Genomic DNA, 15,857 nt, shown 5'->3' with positions numbered 1-15,857 from the left:
CAAAAGGAACATGAAAACAGTGACAAATTAATGAGACGAATTTTGGAGCCACTTGGGCCTGGGTTCAATGAGTTAAAGAAATGAATATAATTGTAAGCGCGCTCTCTCTGTCTTTATATCTTTCTGTCTCTCTGTCTCTCCGTCTGTCTCTCGCTCGCTCGCTCTGTTTCTATCTTCACGGGAAGGTACAATAACTTTAGTGAGGCCGGAAAGAAGCTCAGAAAAATGCCAAAACAGCCGTGTTCTCGAACATAAGTGTGTGTCTGCTCTGATCACCTAAAAGAACGTGACTTTAACAGTAGTCTTCGACGCGCTTCAAACTGTTTTTCCACCAGAAACCCCGTGTATTAATTCAGTAATAAATGTATTTTACTTCCAGTCTCTTCTGGCTAACAAACGTTACAGAGGAAACAAGAAAATTTGCGATGAAACTGTGATACCACATACTGAAATGTACAGACGTGGATGTCTATGTTCTTAATCTATCATGAAAATCATTCCCTCCCTCTTTACTGTTTTCTTCCTTCCTTCCTTTTTGTTTGAGGAGGAAGGCGGTGTCCTTAGTTCCTCTCCTTTTCATAAAATGATATGATTAGTTGCAATACGGTTATTGCAATCTAGGCGGCAGCACATATTCCCCAGTCAGGAAAAAGATTATTCAAAAGATAAATTACTTGACTGTAAAAAGCATATATATAACCTCCTCTTCAACATCTTGGTAATCTGATCATGGTTTTGGTCTGCAAACTGTTGTGGGATTTTCTGGACTGCCAAATTCCACAATAACTCAATGTAAAGCGCGTGCGCAGACACACAGGCTTGTGCAACACACACACACACACACACACACACACACACACTGGATACAGCACAACGTACAATTTGGTGTCTGTTCCGCTTTCTGCTTCTGTACATTCCGACCGCGGTACGTGTTATTTTCTTTCCTTCGTTGCCGGTGAGAGCCGGTGTAATATCCTCAAGCTATCCTCATGCTGGATTTTACACCGGGGTTATTCTGGGCTAGTCTCGAATGACTCCCTCGGTCATTTGTGGCTGGTCAAGATCGATCCATTCGGTTAGAAATTACCCCCTTTCTACCCCATTTCAAGTGATTGAAAAAGGAAGGGCTTTACTGACCCTCAACTCTCCCATCTTCATTATAGCTTAACAAAACGAACGTGGGGGGGGGGGGGGGGGGGGGAGATCTACTTTTTGAATAGCCTGTATCGGGTTCATTTCAAGCAAACATGAAATGGGTGGGTGGGAGAGGGGGGAAGGGAGGAAGGGCTGTAGACAGAACAAGCCATGGTATGGCTGTGTGTGTGTGTGTGTGTGTGAAGGGGGAGGGGCGTGGGGGCGACAAGCGGCAGGGTGTGATGAGTGGATGGATGAAGGATAGAAGGGGGTGCGGAAAAAGCAGTGGCAAGAGGGTGGGGGGTTCAACCACGAGAACATGGGAACAAAACCAAAGCTGTTTTTCAAATGCAAAGTATCCCCGACTGAACTTTTGACTAGGAGACAACAAAAATGGTGGGACACAAAGCAGCGGGAGCGGTTCTCGATCCTTCAAAATAACTTGAGGAAAAAGAACAAAATAAGATTCAATTATTTCTCTTAAGAAAACATCTCACGAAGTCTTTCGGTGTCCACATACGCATGAATGCACACATAAAGCAAAACTGATCGTTCATCCAGTTTGGCAGCAACAATTATATGTACAATTCTTGTTCCATATTTGTTGCGTATCTGGTGTGTGTGTGTGTGTGTGTGTGTGTGTGTGTGTGTGTATTCATTCACACTTGTGTGTATATTTATTCTTGTCAAATTTTATTATGACTGTTATTCATGTTATTTGTATCCTTCTTTCCCTGTGTTTTACTTCATGCCATTTATTCATCTATCTATTTATTTATTTTTGTAATATTTCATTTCCTATCTTAATTCATCAATTCATTAATTTAATTACTTATCTGTTCATTCCTCTATGGGTGTATTCATTTATCTATCTGTCTATCTATCTGAATATGTATCTAAATATGTATCTGATTATCTAATTATCTATCTATCTGTCTGTCTTTCTATAAAGAGCTCCTTAACAGTGTTGTGTGGAAGAAGGCATGTAAGCCCAGTAACGGCGCCCCGTGCTTTCTCGCGGTGGAACGACCAGGTTTTCTCGTTACTGCAGGGAACGACCAGGTTTTCTTGTCACTAAAGGGGAACGACCAGGTTTTCTCGTCACTGCAGGGAACGACCAGGCTTTCTCGTCACTAAAGGGAACGACCAGGCTTTCTCGTCACTAAAGGGAACGACCAGGCTTTCTCGTCACTAAAGGGAACGACCAGGCTTCTCGTCACTGCAGGGAACGACCAGGCTTTCTCGTCACTAAAGGGAACGACCAGGCTTTCTCGTCACCGCAGGGAACGACCAGGCTTTCTCGTCACTGCAGGGAACGACCAGGCTTTCTCGTCACTGCAGGGAACGACCAGGCTTTCTCGTCACTGCAGGGAACGACCAGGCTTTCTCGTCACTAAAGGGAACGACCAGGCTTTCTCGTCACTAAAGGGAACGACCAGGCTTTCTCGTCACTGCAGGGAACGACCAGGTTTTCTTGTCACTAAAGGGAACGACCAGGTTTTCTCGTCAATGCAGGGAACGACCAGGTTTTCTCGTCACTGCAGGGAACGACCAGGCTTTCTCGTCACTGCAGGGAACGACCAGGTTTTCTTGTCACTAAAGGGAACGACCAGGCTTTTTCGCTATCCCAGTGGAACGATAACGCTTTCTCGCTATTGCAGGGGAACAAATAGGTGTTCTCGCTATTGCAAGGGAACATCACTATTGTAGAGATCGACCACGTTTTCTCCTTATTGCAGAGGAGCGATCACGCTTTCTCGCTATTGCACGGGAACGTTGCTACTGCAGGGGTACAACCATGTTTTCTACTGAAGTGGAACGACCAAGCTTTCCAGTTAATGCAGGGGAACAACCACACAACTCGCTATTACAACGGACCGTCGCTATTGCAGGGAAACTACCAGGCTTTCTCGCTGTTGCAGGGGGAACGACCACACTTGCTCACTATTGCATGGTAACGTCGCTATTGCAGAGGAACGACCATGCTCCCTCGCTATTGCTGGAAACGACCATGCTTTCTTGCTATTGCACGGCCGCGTTCTAACAATCCCCCGCCTCAACTCCTCCTCCTCCCACTTTAGGATTTGTGTCCGAAAAAAGGATAGTCAGTGTGTCTAATTCAACAGAAACAGACACAGACAGAATCAGACAGAGAGAGACCATGACAAATGACAAATGTTTTATTGAGGGCAGAATGGATAAGCTGGAAGCTTTACACCATGCCCTCACACACTGTTGCAATGATTTTTGGCTTTCCTCATTTCTTCATGGGATTGCTCCACTCTGTCCTTTAGTCTTTGCTTGTCAATCTCCGTGTTCTTATCATTTTTTAAATCCTTACTATCCTTTAACCATTGTTTAAAAGCCTTCTTTTTAAGTTCAACAGCCTGTGCACACGGTTGATTCCACCAAATATTACCACAATGCTTTCCTTTTCTGGCGGGTGTTCTTTTTGGAATTGATAATTCAGCTGCTTCAATGATTGTTTTAGTAAATTTTTCATAAAATATAGCCTATCAACGTCTAAATCCTCAATTTTATCTAAGTTTTGGCTTGAAAGAAAGAATTGATATTTTCCCCAATCAGCCTGTTCGTAGTAGAACTTTGGAGTTGTATCATTACTTACATCGTTAGATTTAGATTTTTTATGAAGTTTAAGAATAACTGGTAAATGATCACTGCCTAGTGCGTCATCTTCTACAACCCAGGTACTAACTGTTGCTAAGTCTGACGTAACAAGTGTCAAATGAATTGATGTAGCCTTGTGGCTTGATACATCAGGAATTCTTGTTATACTGCCATCATTTAAAAGATAAAGAGAGGACTCTACTAGATTTTCAACGAAACGAGAATTAGTGATCGACTGACAATTTTTTTCCCAAATAGGAGCATGGGCGTTAAAGTCTCCACCGACAACCCATTGTTCAGAAGCCAATCGTTTTCGTATGATTGTGCGGATATAAATGTTTTAGTTTTAAATTTAAAGAATTGTTTTCGGAGTCCTTTATGAGAACATGAAACTGATTTTCTGTATTGACAAAATCGGGCACAAATGATGACTGACGATATTTTAAATGAACTTGTTTGGAAGGCGTTGTCACTGTCAAATGACTGTCTTTTCCGATACGAAATTCCATCATAAGAATGACGAGATCCAATGAAACGTCATCTCGAGTTCATGTCACATAATGTTTTTACGTCATCATTGGATCTGCGAGGAGCGGGGGATTCGTTCGTTTATCGTTGTTGCTCAAGTCAAAAGACAATATTGTATTCAAGAAGTTTCAGATTACAAAGATACAAAGAAGGTATGGAAGAAAATTAAGGATATGAAAAATGGGATATCTTTTCAAGAATATCCCATAAAAGTTAATGGGAAATGTTTCCCTACCTCTTTAGAAAAAGCAGAAACTTTTGCAGACATGTTTGCCAAAACATGCAACGATGATGGATTAACACCCGAACAGTTGGCTGTCAGAATTAATAGTGAATCAAATGAACAATATAAGGAACCAGCTCCTAATAATGACATATTTATAAATGCTCCACTTACTTCTAAAGAAGTTGAAGATGCAATTGCGTCATTTGGAAATTAAAAAAAAAAGTAGCTATCGGTTACGATAGTATTTCGTACACCATGATCAATCATCTTCCTAAAGAATGGTACAAGCTTCTTCATACACTATATGCGAAATGTTGGGAAATAGGCAAAACACCTTGTATATGGAAAAAAGCTATCATTACTCCCATACTTAAATCAGCTAAACCACGATCAGACACATCGAGCTATAGACCCATATCCCTAACATCGCACGTCGGAAAAATCATGGAGAAAATTATATTGATGAGGCTAACATATTATTGTGATAAAAATAGAATTATTCCGATTGCACAGGCCGGATTCAGAAAGGGCAGGTCTACTTTAGATCACCTAGTAAAACTAACAACAAACATAAAACAATAGTTTTCAAAGAGAAAGAGTGTTTTGGCCACGTTCTTTGATGTACAAAAAGCTTATGACCGAATTTGGCATGCCAGACTACTGTTTAAGCTACAGAACATTGGGTTAAGTGGAAATGTATACAGGTATATAAAATCTCTTTTGACAGAAAGAAGCATCATCACTAAAGTTGGGCAATCATTGTCGTCTTCAAGATCAATTAACATGGGTATTCCGCAAGGTTCTATAATTTCCCCACTTCTGTTCAACATAATGTTATATGATTTGCCAAAATATTTGTCTAAATCTATAAATCTCGCTCAATATGCTGATGATATAGCAGTTTGGATGAACGTAACTTTGCGAAAGAAAACGGGCCTGCGTTATATCAATCACATTAACAATTTATATCAATCAGAACTTGATAAATTAAACATTTATATGAAAGATAATGGACTACAGTTTTCAACTGAAAAGACACATATGATACTTTTTGATAATGGTGCTGCCTCCAAAAAATTACCAACTTTTCATCTTGATGGAAGAGAACTCTTCTGTAAATCTGAGGTCAAATTCCTTGGTGTTTATTCTACTCCAAGGCTAAATTGGAAGAAACATCTAGAAAACGTGAGATCAAAAGCAATGAAAAGCTTAAATTTTCTTAAAATCGTCAGTAAACAGCCTTGGGGTCAAGATTCAAAAACACTTATTCATCTCGCTACTGCACTGGTAAGATCTAGACTGACGTATGACAGGAGACGTTTTTCTCTGCTCGGAATGCTTTCCTTAAAAAAATGCAAAGCCTAGATAGCAAAGCCATAAAGCTGGCCCTAGGTGTTCCGTTTCATACAAACACATTACAGTCGTATAGAGCTGCAGGAATACTACCTCTTAATGAATAAAGAAAGCTAGCATCAGCAAAATATGTAATTAGAGCAAATGCTACAGAAAATTCTCTCAAAACTGAGGTAAATATACGGTCTGACAAACTTGTTGCGAAACGAGCGAAACAGAACATAAATCTAGAAACTATTTCTACATACGTGTCAGATACTTTTAATCAATCAAATGTTGATCCACAAAATGTTGCTCCGATTATGAGCACTTCACCAGTTCCATTATGGGAATTAACTGGAGCAGCTTTTGATATTCAAAATTGTGACATTAAGAAAGATGAAAATCCCAATATACTAGCTTCTCGAGTCAAATCACACTTGTCTGAAACATACCCCCACCACTTAAAAATATTTATAGACGGTTCTGTTCTAGAAAATCAGTTTGCTGGCTCTGGATATGGAATTCCTGCTTTGAAAATTGAAAAGTCATATCATATTGGAAAGGGCTTCTCAATTTTTACAGCTAAATTAATTGCCGTCCTTATGGCATTAACATATCTAATTGATCTGCCCCTAAACTTGATTAATGTTTTATTTTGTGTCGAATCAAAATCAGTCTGCAGTCTATCAAATCAGGTTGTACGAACATTAATTATAACATCATTTTTGATTCACTGTATTCAAATGAGAGGAATTAATACTGAAATGTGCTGGATTCCCTCACACTGTGGGCTTTTCGCTAATGAACGTGCAGATCATCTTGCAAAGCTTGGAGCTAAAAACGCTTTAAATGCAATTGAACTTCCTCATCGTTTATCATCATCTGAAATGTGTAATATTGTTGAAAGAAATATGCAAAATTCCTTTATGTCTTTAGAAGTTAACACTTCTGCCTTATTAAATGCTAAAAGACCTCGCAGGGCTGTTAAGAGCATGGCATTTAGGTTATTACTAAATGCCCCATACACAAAATATTGTGAAAATATTGAATGCATTTGCAAGGGACGTTTAACGGTAGAGCACGTTTTAACCCGCTGTTCAGTAATGAAACCTTTTTTGCCTCCAGAAATTACGGAACACGTGTTACCAGTTTCAAATGTCAACATTTTTTGGAAAAAGTTATATATTTCAAACTGTTCTTTATTAAAGTTAGCTAGCTATGTGTTAAATAGTCCAGTTGGTTGTTTATTGTAGGTCCCCACATGAACCTCTTTTCAAATAATAATCTACAGAAGTAGTGCATACAATATTTGATTATTGATTTTGTTGTTGTTGTTGTTGTTGTCCTAACCCCGCTTCCCCCGTCCCGCCTCTCACACACACCCTTCCAATATTATGTTTTTTCTTTCTCCAATCACTGACACTCAACCTCTCCAATTTAGATTTTGTACTCTATCTTTTCCACATTCTGTTCTCTCTGTCTGTCTGTCTGTCTGTCTGTCTCTTCCTTTCTTAGTCCCCTGCCCCTTGCCCCCACCCCACCACACCCCCTCCCCTCCACCTCAACTGCCCCCCTTTTCATTCGAATATACAGAAATGTCGATTTCTAATCAATAATAACAATCATCATTATGATAGAAATGATAATAATCCAAATGATAATAATATCATTTATTTTCAGTCTAATATCATCATCTTAGATGAACAAACTATAAATAAATAAACGAACGCCCTCACACACGCATGCACACACATACATACAATATGATAAATGAAATAAGTGTGAATAAATAAATGACATAGAACATAAGTGTGAATAAATAAATGACATAGAACAAACCAAATAGATAATGATAGACACATAAACGGATGAATCAAAGACTACAATTACGGAAACATCATAAAAATCATACAAAACATTGCCACATGAAAATCTTCAAACACACACATGTGTGTGCACACACAGGCATCACACACATGTACTCGAACCCACAAGTACATAGACATGCACACGCATATTTACACTCGCCTTTTTCCTTGCTTACACAATGTTGGAGAATAATTAATCAAAATATGTTGGCTTACTGGGATCCCATCACATACTTTGATTTTGCTGGAACTAATTACATTTGTTGCATCAAATATTTTTTATACGCTTTTTTGAAAGATGCTATGAGAGAGAAAGAGAGAGGTGGGGAGGAGTCCAGTCTTCACCGTTTAATAATGCACTGAGATCAAAATAAAACATATGTATCTGCTTGTAATCAGCTCTCGCATAATGTTAACATTTCCTCCTGATTGAAATCATTGAATCAGATCAAAAGTAACAAAATATAGTATATACGATTATGACATCATGTACTTAATACAGAATGAACTATGGCCTCTCTCTCTCTCTCTCTCTCTCTCTCTGAGGAGAAAACATGTTTTTACACTCTGCGCCAGATTAACATTACTCGGGTACACTGAATCAAGGAATTCACCACGTCGTGAAGGTCTAAGAAGCCTGAGGGTGGAAAAGCAGTCCGCGTGGGTCTTATCTAAACACTTGACAGTCTGGAGAGCTGGACGCGTAGAAACCACTCCTGAAAGAAATCTTGCTTCAGTGATTTGGGCACCAACAGCGCGTGCAACCTCAACATGAAAGTGAAATTCGCTGAATAGGTGTATGTGGGCCCGAACAGAAAAGAAAAGAACAGAAGAACAGCGAAAAGGAAACAGTAAAGAAGTTTTCACATATGTCTTTTCTTTGAAATGTTTACTTTACGTGCTATGGGCCTTTATTGACATGTTTTCGTTGCAGGTTTTTGTGTTGGGTTGTTTAAAATATCGTTCCCGGCGCATCTTCACCAGTCAGTTTGTACCCAGTTATACTGCATGTGCTTTGCATGTAAAATTACCTGTGTAACTTTTACAGATGAAAGTTAATCCTCCGACTGTTTTGATTCATGTATGCCTGCCTCGCTTACAGACCCCTACTTATGAAAATTAAAAACTCTGTTTCCCTTCCTATTTTAAATACACCAATACTGGTACTGCCAGGGTAATCGCTCTGTCACCTGTCTTTTTTACTTTGTGTATTTGTATTTGTATTTCTTTTTGCCACAACAGATTTCTCCGTGTGAAATTCGGGCTGCTCTCCCCAGAGAGAGCGCGTCGCTACAGTACAGCGCCACCCATTTTTTTGTATTTTTTTCCTGCGTGCAGTTTTATTTGTTTTTCCTATCGAAGTGGATTTTTCTACAGAATTTTTCCAGGAACAACCCTTTTGTTGCCGTGGGTTCCTTTACGTGCGCTAAGTGCATGCTGCACACGGGACCTCGGTTTATCGTCTCATCGTGTACAGCAATGCGAAACACAAATGCTGCATGGAATCCTGTCCACACGTCAAATATGCGACTAATTCAGATCTGACAGGACTTAGAACTGACGACGATGACACTAAGTGCAGGAGGGAAATCAACAATTTGCTGCCTGATGCGATCAAAGATCCTATGTACTGTGGGCCTACATAACTGTGGTCTTTGATGCGATGACATCTCCTTGGAGCTAAAAACTACGAATACAACAGAACGTGATACTGATTACAGAACAACAAACTTAATATCAATTAAATTGCCATCAAGGGTGAGATGGGCAAGTTAATTCTTGACAACAAATTATCATGTAACTAAAATGTAATTGCACCATCTTAATAATGATAATAATAATGGAACTTTTTAGCGCCTTCAAACGCTCAAGGTAATACCAAATAAACAACATAGTGTAGAATGCAATAGGTCCGTCCTGGGTCCTGTTCTTTTCGTGCTGTATGCGGCTCCTGTGTCGGATGTCATCAGTCATCATGCGATGTCGCACGGGAGCTTTGCTGATGACATTCAACTTTATCAGTCGGCTTCCATAACTGAAACTGATGCACTGGTGACTCAGACACGGGACTGCATTGCTGACCAAAACGACTGGATGACTCTCAATAAGCTGCAACTAAACGACGATGATAGCCTGTCCAAAAAAGTTTCGCCAGCATCCTTCCTTTCCTGACACTGTTCTGATCAATAGCACACCCGTTTCACTTTCTCATTCTGTTTGCAGTCTTGGTGTAATCCTAGACCAGTATCTTTCCTTCCAACAGCACATTTCAAGTATCTGTAAAGTTGCCTATTTGGAACTGCGTAGAATCAGTTCTATCCGCCACTATCTCTCAGCCGATGCAACCAAGACACTTGTATGCGCTCTGGTTCTCTCAAGACTGGATTACTGCAATTCTCTTTTGACTGGCCTTCCCAAATATCCATTGGACAGACTTCAACGAATTCAGAATAACGCTGCCAGACTCATTTGCAGAGCTTCTAAATTTGACCATGTTTCTCCTCTGGTTGCCTGTTTCTGATCGAATAGACTATAAGCTATCTACTCTGATCTTTTCTGCAGTCAACAGATCTGGCCCAAAGTATCTCTCTGAACTCCTCAATATCTACACTCCGTCTCGCCAGCTCCGTTCTTTCTCTGATACTTGACTTCTCAGGATACCTCACGCCAGAAGTAAGACCTATGGACACAGATCGTGTTCTTTTCAATCGCCAAAGACGTGGAACAAGCTCCCCGATAACCCCCGTCCTTCTGACTCCCTTGCATCTTTCAGATCTAGTTAAAAACCTACCTCTACCCTCAGCAATAAGTTCAGTTTGGGCAGGTTCACTTCCTTTGTGTGAGCTGTGCTTGACAATGTGTGTCTACATATGTATGTGTACATAAATACATGCATGTGTATGAACGCGCGCGCGCGCGCGCGCGCGTGTGTGCGTGCGTGTATGTTTGTTTGTACGTATGTGTGGAAGGTAGCTGCTATGTACATATGTATGTTAAAATGTATATACGTATGCTGTGTGTGTGTGTGTGTGTGTGTGTGTGTGTGTGTGTTTATTAAGATAACAAGTGACAACACACACACACACACACACACACACACACACTTTCACTTACTCGCATGCGTACACAGTAATTCCCCCCCCCCCCCCCCCCCCCCCGCCCCCACTCCACCCACTCGATTTTTTTCCTACCCTCGTCTAATATCACTTACAGTGAAAAGACGTTCAACTAAAGAACGAACGAACGAACGAACACACACACACACACACACACACACACACACACAGGCAACCGCACCCACACTCCCTCTCTCCATCCTCATGCACATACATGACAATCGAGTAATCAGTCTGGACAGAAAAAACACGTTCTTAAATGGTAAGAAGGAACAGGTCTTAATCATAGTAATGGGTAAAGAGAACTTTGTTTTCAGGTCTGACCTGAAAGACTCTAGCGACTGATTGTGTCGGCGAGAGTATGATACAGGGCTCCAGAGCTTAGCTGCTGAAAAAGAAAAGCCGGGCTCGTTGGCCATGCTGTTCGCGCGTGAAATGAGGTAGCTGAAAGAACCTGGTGTCAGCAGAGGATCGAAAGGTCCTGGAGGGAAAGTATATATGGAAAAGTTCAGATAGATACTGAGTAGCACAGCCTGTGATAACTTCAAAGCATGGACAGGAACACTTTGCTCAATTGGAAGCCAGAGCAAATAATAAAGTAGATGACTGCAATGTTAATTTCTAGATGTTTTATAAACGAGACCAACATATGCAACCAGATACTACACGTGTTATATGATTTGTAATTTCAAGCGTTTTTTTGTCGATGGCTTTGGGTTGAGGTAGAAATATGACCAAACAAGACAAGGACAACCTTGAAAAGACTATTGCAGGGAGCAACAATTTTGACGGGAAAAAATGACAGACAGGATGTATGAAAATTTAAACGATGAAACTCACCCTCTTTACTCCGGTGGCAGACGCGCAGTCGGTAGTGGCACGTTTAGAGCTCCAGGCGCGATAATAACAGGTTACAACTGTTCAGATTTCCTTTCCATTGCTATTTCAGTATTTGTACACTTAACCCAGCCAGGCAGCCGCACACTGCAAATATGTCTCTCATATTTATTTGCTGTTGTGTCCGCATGCGCGAGTGTGTATGTGTGTACGTGCGTGCCTGCGTGTGTGTGAGTACGTGTACGTGTGTGTGTTTGTGTATATGTGTGTGTATGTGCGCGCGCGCGCATGCAGGCGTGTGTGTACATGCATGGAGAATGCAGAGAGAAGGAAATACGGGTCTAGAGTAGGTGGCACATCAGTTTCAGTTTTTCAAGGCGGCGTCACTGCGTTCGGACAAAGCCATGAAAGCTACGCCACATCTGCTAAGCAGATGCTTGACTAGCAGTATAATTCAAAGCGCTACTCAGGCCTTTAGTGCATATATATATATATATATATATATATATATATATATATATATATATATATATATATACATATACACACACACATATGTGTGTGTGTGTGTGTGCGTGTGTGTGCGTGCGTGCGTGCGTGTGTGTGTGTGCGTGTGTGTGTGTGTGTGTGTGTGTGTACCTATCCGTGTGAATTTATTCTACAGAATCTTGCCAGAGGACAAACCTTTTGCTGCCATGGGTTCTGTATCAGTGTCCCAAGTTTTCTATCCGAGTGAATTAAATAAATTTTATTCTACAGAATTTTGCCAGAGGACAAACCTTTTGCTGCCATGGGTTCTGTATCAGTGTCCCAAGTTTTCTATCCGAGTGAATTTATTCTACAGAATTTTGCCAGAGGACAAACCTTTTGCTGCCATGGGTTCTGTATCAGTGCCCCAAGTTCATGTTTCACACGGAACCTCGGTTTATTGTCTCATCTGAATGACTAGACGCTTAGTTTGATATTCCAGTCAAATTTGGGAGAAAGGGCGAGACCGGATTCGAACTAGGATTCGAACCCACACCCTTGCGGATAAGCACTTCAACCATTATTATCACCTTCTTCTCAGGAAGAGAAACAGATCTGGTTTTGTTCGAGGGGCATGTGAGCGTATCAGCTTTTAGCTTTTTCTTCATTTCATGTGTGAATAAAAATGGACATGTTTAGAAAAACAGTGGAAATTGAGCATGCTACTAATAATACATTAATAACAATACATTGAAATATTCTACTTTGAAATCATGCATGGTATGAGTTTGAGAGTTAAGACTATGATGTAAGCATTGCAACCATAACTTAGCAATTCATAACTTGGTGTTTCGTTTCTTATTGTACATAAACAGATCTCTTTTGTTGTAAGCTAAAACGAAGCTTCTGTGAGTTATTACTGTCATGTTTGTATTCTATCGAATTTTTGTTTCTGTTGTTTGTTTGTAGGCTTTTATTCTTCTCAGCTTCCAGTTCAACATTTTCCATGTATATGTGCATTATGGACTGAAATATTTTGTTGTTTGAGTTACAAGCTTTTGGATGCACGCGTCATTTCCGAATGGATTAGTAAGGATATGCTGTGCTGTGTTGTGTTGTGTTGGGTTGGGTTGGGTTGGGTTGGGTTGTGCTGTGCAGTGCTGTGCTGTGTTGTGTTGTGTTATGTTGGGTTGTGATGTGCTGTGTAGGGAAACATCATAGAAAGAGCGTAGCCTAGCTTGTAATTATGTGCTTCAACATTTTCACACACATACACACACGCGCGCGCGCGCGCACGCAAACACACCACCAGATCATCATCAGCCCATCTCTCTCTCTGTCTCTGTCTCTCTCTCAATTTTTTTTACTTGGTCATTATCGCATCATTGAATCCACGAATCGTTTCATTCGTGGATTTTGTGAAAAACCCCCAGAAAAGAACATTTTGTTTACTAATACTTCATGAAAACCACCTAAACAGAAACAACAAACCTCTGAAGTTTGGAGTGGGAGGGAGGGTGGGGACAAGAGTTTTTCTATCACAACACCTGAAATGGAAATTTAGGACGGCTGAATTCCAAACTGTTTACAATACAAGCCATCAATGTTTGAGCTATTCTTCAAAGCTGAATATAGATATAAACATGCGTTATGTGTGATTTAGTGCAGACAGTGCTGAATGAATGAAAGCTTCATAAACTTGTTTGTTCTGCTGGTCAGGCAACAATTTTCTTACGTTATTCCATGTTATTTTGATGGGAATAGACTACTGAATTGTGTAGAATTGATATCACTAAAAAATAAACACAGAAAACTATACTTATTTATATGGTTTAGTTCAGTAAATAAAATGAATGGGAAAAAAATCTCCTTTTCCTTTAATTTTAATGCGATCCTTGCATTTGCAGTTTCCCCAAAGCATATGACACTGGGTTTCTTCCGCCCACCCCCACCCACTCCAAAAGAACTGCATCATACTTTCGTTTGAAATGATGAACCCTTCAGTGCTCCAAATCATATGTGAAATATGTCCTGGATAGTTTAAGATTTTTTGTTTTAATGATCTTTATGCATGAGGAAGTTCTTATTTAAGAAACGATGTTATAATTAATGTTTGTACAACCTGATTTGATAGACTGCAGAACTGATTTTGAATCGACACAAAATGAAACATTAATCAGGTTTAGGGGCAGATCAATTAAATATGTTAATGCCATAAGAACGGCAATTAATTCAGCTGTAAAAATTGAAGCCCTTTCCAATATGATATGACTTTTCAATTTTCAAATCAGGAATTGTATATCCAGAACAAGCAAACTGATTTTCTAGAACAGAACCGTTTGTATATATTTTTAAGTGGTGGGGGTATGTTTCAGACAAGTGTGATTTGACTCGAGAAGCTAGTATATTGGGATTTTCATCTTTCTTAATGTCACAATATTGAATGTCAAAAGCTGCTCCAGTTAATTCCCACAATGGAACTGGTGAAGTGCTCTTAATCAGAGCAACATTTTGTGGATCAACATTTGATTGATTAAAAGTATCTGACACGTATGTAGAAATAGTTTCTAGATTTATGTTCTGTTTCGCTCGTTTCGAAAAAAAAGTTTGTCAGACCGTATATTAATCTCAGTTTTGAGAGAATTTTCTGTAGCATTTGCTCTAATTACATATTTTGCTGATGCTATCTTTCTTTATTCATTAAGAGGTAGTATTCATACAGCTCTATACGACTGTAATGTGTTTGTATGAAACGGAACACCCAGGGTGAACTTTATGGCTTTGCTATCTAGGCTTTGCAAATTTTTAAGGAAAGCATTCGGAGCAGAGAAAAATACCTCATGTCCGTACGTCAATCTAGATCTTACCAGTGCAGTAGCGAGATGAATAAGTGTTTTTGAATCTTGACCCCAAGGCTGTTTATTGACGTTTATCATCATCTGAAATGTGTAATATTGTTGAAAGAATTATGCTAAATTCCTCTCTGTCTTTAGAAGTTAACACTTCTGCCTTATTAAATGCTAAAAGAACTGGCAATGCTGTTAAGAGCATGCCATTTAGGCTATTACTAAATGCCCCATACACATAATATTGTGAAAATATTGAATGCATTTGCAAGGGACGTTTAACTCTACGTTTTAACCCGCTGTTTACCTCCAGAAATTACTGAACACGTGTTACCAGTTTCAAATGTTAATATTTTTTGGAGAAAGTTATATATTTCAAAATGTTCTTTATTTAAGTTAGCTAGTTATGTGTTAAATAGTCCAGTTGGCTGTTTATTGTAGGTCCCCACATCAACCTCTTTTCAAATAATAATCTACAGAAGTAGCGCATACACTATTTGATTATCGATGAACTTTTTGTCCTGATCCCGCTTCCCCCATCCCCCTTCTCACACACTCGCTTCCAATATGTTTTTACTTTCTCCAGTCACTGACACTCACCCTCTCCATTTTACATTTCGTACTCTATCTTTTCCACATTCTGTCCCCTCCCCCCCCACCCCCCCCCCGCCCTCTCTCTCTCCCTCTTCTTAGTCCCCTCCCCCTTCCCCCCTCCCCTCCACCTCAACCACCCCCCTTTTCATTCGAATATACAGAAATGATGATTTCTAATGAATCATCATCATGATGATAGAAATGATAATAATCCAAGTAATAATAATAATATTAATAATACCATACATTTTTAGTCTAATATCATCATCTCAGATGA

At 39.9% G+C, this 15,857-nt stretch overlaps 1 protein-coding gene across 1 annotated transcript in view; it reads right to left on the bottom strand.

The window, feature by feature from the left end:
- LOC143282690 (uncharacterized) overlaps positions 1–11,753 on the bottom strand; it is a 204,714-nt gene extending 192,961 nt beyond the window's left edge. The window contains exon 1 of the mRNA XM_076588407.1: positions 11,676–11,753. The gene's annotated coding sequence lies outside the window, so the exon portion shown is untranslated. The remainder of the gene's footprint in view (positions 1–11,675) is intronic.
- Between the last annotated feature and the right edge of the window lie 4,104 nt (positions 11,754–15,857).

This window comes from Babylonia areolata, chromosome 1 (assembly GCF_041734735.1).
Source record: "Babylonia areolata isolate BAREFJ2019XMU chromosome 1, ASM4173473v1, whole genome shotgun sequence".
NCBI classification, from domain to species: domain Eukaryota; kingdom Metazoa; phylum Mollusca; class Gastropoda; order Neogastropoda; family Buccinidae; genus Babylonia; species Babylonia areolata.
Note: the sequence above shows the minus strand (reverse complement) of the source record. Positions and strands in the feature narration are given on the sequence as shown.